The sequence below is a fragment of the Heteronotia binoei genome, chromosome 15 (assembly GCF_032191835.1).
Source record: "Heteronotia binoei isolate CCM8104 ecotype False Entrance Well chromosome 15, APGP_CSIRO_Hbin_v1, whole genome shotgun sequence".
NCBI classification, from domain to species: Eukaryota; Metazoa; Chordata; class Lepidosauria; order Squamata; family Gekkonidae; genus Heteronotia; species Heteronotia binoei.
In genome coordinates, this window is record NC_083237.1 from 16,324,168 (window position 1) to 16,329,610 (window position 5,443).

Genomic DNA, 5,443 nt, shown 5'->3' on the forward strand with positions numbered 1-5,443 from the left:
AGAGCCCTGTTAGGCACCTTTAACTTTTCCCGGGATTTCATAGAGATGTTCTCCGAGAAATTCCGACCTCTTTATGAGCTCCTGAAGAAGGACGTGCAGTGGTACTGGGGACCGGAACAGCAGCGGGCTTTTGCAGAGCTTAAAAGTGACCTCGCAAAGGCTCTGGCGCTCGCCCACCCCGATGTTACCCAGCCGTTTTTCATTCAGTTGGCTATCTCGGAGCACAGTCTGGGGGCTACTCTGATCCAGAGAAGAGCGGGATCTCAGCGGGTGGTGGCTTATGCCTCCAGGAACCTTTCTTCCGTGGAGGAAAAATTCTCCCCCTGTGAGAAGGTCTGCCTCGCTCTGGTTTGGAGTTTAACCCATTGGGAGTTTATAATAGGAGGAGCAAGGGTGATAGTTCAAACCACTCATTCCCCTCTTAAGTATATCCTCTCAGGGAAAGTTAAAGATGGGCAAGTTTCGAACCAGAGGATTGCCCAGTGGACACTGGCGTTAACTAACAGAGGGGTAGATTTCCAGAAGGAGCAAAAGGAACCGCCCTCGCCCTATGGCCTCGTAGTTGAAGGGGAAGAGCATGAGTGCCCGCTGCCAGTGGTACAACATATACCCTGGCCGGTTAATGGAGGGATAACCTTAGCAGAAGCCCGACAACAAGAACTTGTTTGTTGGTTTTGTGACGGGTCCTCCTTCCATGTAAATGGCTCAGCTCGAACTGGCTACGGAGCCATCAGGGTACAGGACTCCCTAGTTCTTAAAGGAACAGTCCGCCCCCACTCCAGCCAAGCCGCCGAGGTGGAGGCGGTACTGACCATCCTCTGCTTTGAGCCCCTGGATGTGCCCTTAGCCATTTTTACAGATTCCCATTGGACGGTGCAGGCGATCACAGCCTGGCTGCCCATTTGGAAGAAACAGATTTGGCTGAATAGCGAGGGAAAGCCGGTCACGCACTCTCAGAAATGGCTGCAAATAGCTGAAAGGATAGAGGCGCGAACTGACTCTACCTATGTGACGCACGTCAAGGGACATCAGAGAAACTATACAGAGGAAGGGATGTGGAACAACAGGGTAGATGCTATTGCCAAAGAAGCTGCATTCGCGGACACCAATCCTTTCCGTTCACCCCCCACCTTTCCTCTACACCCGGTCACCACTCGGAACCGGAGCAAAGGGAGAGAAATTCTCATGGATTTGGGCGAACTCCAGAAAGACGACCCAGAGATCCTGGAGCTCGCCAAAGCCCAGAAGGATGAAACGGGGAAATACAACATTATTCAGCAAGATGGTATTTACTGGGCAGTAGATAGCCAGGGCGAGCAACACTGGATTGTGCCCCTGCAGGTCAGAGGGGATTTAATCAAGTTTGTGCACGAGCAGGGACACCGCGGTGCAAACCTAACTTTGGAACGGGTGAGGGAGACGGGCTGGTGGCCGGGCATGCGCCAGGAAGTCGCGCAGTGGGTTACTAATTGCCTTGCGTGTGCTATGGTTAATGCCGACACATCAGGACCCAAAGCTCCCATCCAACACCAAAGAATAGAGGGACCCTGGGCTCGTATACAAATTGATTTTATCGGCCCCCTTCCCCGCACAGCAAGAGGAAATCGATACTGCCTCACGGTGATCGATCCTTTCAGCAAGCGGGTGGAGGCTTTCCCTTGTAAGTATAACACTGCTGCTACAACTGCTAAAATTTTATTCAACCACCTATGGACGAGATGGGGGATCCCGAGGGTCATGGACTCGGATTTGGGGTCACACTTCATCGGAGAGGTCACAAAGGAATTGTGCAAAGCCTTGGGGTGGAACAGCGGTTTCACATTGCCGGGCACCCCCAAGCCTCAGGAGCGATTGAGAGGACAAACCGGACTATCAAGGAAGCCTTACGGAAAGTAGTAAAATCCACAGGCAGGGATTGGGACGAGAAGCTGCCCATTATCCTGATGGCGCTGAGGGGAACTACCGCCGTCCATGGTCACACACCGCATATGGTCATGACAGGAAGGAAAATGGTGTTACCAGAAGCTTTCTGGCTCAAAACACAACTTCCATCTGACTGGATGCCGGTGGTTGTGAATGACGCGTGGGTGCAATCGCTAGTCACGGAGGTCCACAACATCCACCTGGAGGTAGCTAAACAACTAGGAAAAACACAACAGGCAATGGATCAGAGACTAGGCTGGGTTAAAAACCCTCGGGTATGGGATCCAGGACAGCTAGTGCTATATAGGAAATTCTTGCAAAACGAGCACTCCCTGGAAGCCAAATGGTTAGGCCCGGTCCCAATAACACTAAGGATCAGCCCAGCAGTTTACCAAGTGGAGATCCAGAAAAAGAACGGAGAAACTTGGCGAAAGTACTTCCACTGTTCCCAACTCAAGGAATGGAAGGGGACTGCTCCCGCCAACACTAACCCGATTGAGCAACCTGAGGTGGCGCCGCTGCAGAAAAGAGCTGAAATCCGACAAATCTCTGTTATGCCATGCCCCGAACCGGTAGATTTCTCCCTAAGCGACACATTCCTCACTATAGGAGTAACCTGAGCAAGTTAAAACATATGGAGATTTCTGAGACAGAGACCTGTACACAGAAATCTAGGGGGGGTGGAGGAAATACAAACACAGCTATATAATTTTAGGAACTGCAGCAAGTTTTTTTCCTCTCCTCTCTCCTACCCTCCCCCCATACCCTATACTTTAACCCCCTTCACTGCGTGTAGAAGCAGCAACAAGGGTCTACAGCACAACTTTATTTTTGTTCTAGGTACACAATATGGATTACCAGAAAACAAAGGTGAGATTTATATGGAAAGTAATGTATGCAATGTATTTAGTGTTGATGTTAATGCAGGAGGAATGTACAGCTGATAGAGCAGTATTGCCCACCATAGTCCCATTCTCTCATTGGAGATGTAAAACCAGTCTATACCCCAAGGAAGTCATGCTATGTAAATTCATAAAATCTAACTACGGAGAAAATGACAGCAGACTTCCTAGAAGCAGTTATGACTTTCGCAGCTGTGATGAAGAATGGGTTAGACCACCAAATATGATTTTATTATGTGCTGGGACCAGAATGTTAACACAGGAATTGTACTGCTTTTCACATGAGGATACCATGAGACCCTTGGTGCCAATGCATTGTGTTTATGTTCCAAAAGGTCCGCGAAAATTAACAACAACTCCCAATACAACCCCTAATGCCGCCCCAGCCTCTAAAGGGTTTAATGAGGACATGGGACCATACTGCGAAATTGCAATCGTGTCGACCGCAGTATGGAGGGCAAAGGATCCCTTCAAATTTATATTATCAATTGGCTCACGAGTAGAAAAACCACTTGCGTTCTCGATACAGACCCCTAGTGGAGAGACGCACCATTACCAGCTAACAGCATGGACTGAAAGAAACTGGGTGGTTACTGATTCAGAATTAAAGACACAGGGACCTCCAGACTGGTTTATGGTGATAGACCCGCTATGCCAGCAGGGGCCTGTGAATGTTATGAAATTTACCAGATTGGGCACTTTCAACACGGAACTTCCGGTTGAGGAAGGGAACTATTCCCTCACGATAGCTAATCTCACTCAGCTCTATTTTAATCCGCTCATCGTAGACGCTGAGACCACCCTAAACGCTGATTCTCACATAATTGGCTCCCATGTGATTAAGCGAGATATAAGGGAGCAAGTTTTAATCCGCCCACAGATGGTACTAAAGGAAATCAGGGTCAGCCTGACGGGATTAAATACCATCGAAAAATTGCCACAATGTGCTCCCTACTTGGAACCCAGTAAAAAGGGCTGGGAAGCTTGGCTGCAGTTATGGGTGGGGAACACACCTCGCAGATCGAAACGATCTGTAGGAGACTGGGTAGCACCAGTTGCTGGAGGAGTAGCGGTCTTAGACTCTATAAATATAGAAACGCTAGCAAATAAATTTGCCTATGCTACCTCCTATATTTCTCAGCTGGGAAAACCCATTAACGACTCTTTCCACACCATCTCTGAAGTCCAGCATTCTATCAGCTCCATCTTAGTAAATTGGGAAAACCAAATTGAAAGAGATTTTGCCTTGCTGTTGAGAGGTACTCAATCCCTACAGGTAAATATTTCTTTGGCACTGGCGTGCACCCAGGCACAAGCTATGAATTTGGCAGTGACCATGGGCATGATCAGGCAGGCCACGGAGGGAAATATTCCATTAGAAATCAAGCAGTTAATTAGACCAGAAATTCCCGCCCCGCAACTAGAATTGGAAGCCTGGTGGACCCTGGTCAATACATCTTTTTCTGTGGACAAGCAGGAACTGAGACTTCTCATCCTTATGCCCACTGCAAAAAGGTTCTTTTATGTACACCCCGTTGTGCCGCTAGGGCTGCAAGTAGGGCCAACCGAAGTTTTGTATTCCTCAGATTCAGATAAATGGGCTAGGAATGACAACGGAAGTTGGGAAGCAGTAGATTTACAGGCATGTGTGCATAAAGACAACTTGGGATTTATTTGTGATGAGCAGACTCTACAAACTCACCATCCCTGTGTGAACCCCCTAAGGGACTCTCCTCAAGAATGCAAATATGCGCTTAGGCAAGAGAATGCCTCCGCTTTTGTGTATTTAGGAAGAGGGTGTGCTTGCGTGAGGACACACTGCGAGTATCTCATCATAAATACCTTCCACATCCAACCCATGTTGCCAGGTGTCAACAGATGTTTCTGCAACCTATCTTCCATTGTAGGATGTGATATAGAATTCACAGTCCCCATATGGACTAGGGAAGAGATCCTGTTGGCCCCTAGCCTATTTAAATTTATTCAACCAGTCTTTCTGGGCATGGGGCTGCGAGCGATTAGATCCTTGTTGTCTCATCCCCTTTTAAAACGAACCTTGCAAGATATTAAGAGGAGCGGAGACACAGCAGCCATGGTGATTAAACACGACGGGCATGAAATCTCTAGCCTCTTAACACAGATCAAGGATACAGGAAAGCATTCGTTCCTTGACACGCTTCTGGGCTGGAGTCCGACTGGGTCAGCCGTACTGAACGTAGTCCTACACCCCATTGTGGTCATCTTAGTTTTCCAAATTATACTCTGTATTGCAATAATTGTTCTGGGATGCTGGCTGAGAAAGCAGTTAAAGAAAGTGGACGAGCTCCAAACCATGTGGAGATATCGTCCCCTCGTCATTGAGAAGCCCTAAGAGCCCCCCTTGAATCCCCTCCCCACTCGTGCGAGGGGGGGGGTTCCTTTTTTATTTTTATTTATTAGGTTATTCCCTTTCCCAAAGTCTTTCTTTTACTTGTAAGGGAGGGCTGTGTAGCCCAGGGGAAGGGGAGAGAGGAAAAGGCGACAAAACCGAACTGTGGACTGCGGACCAGCAGTGGCAAGGTAGAACTTGCAAGGGATGCCTCCCGAGGGTTCAGAAGTCTGCATTGGAAGACTCCCAC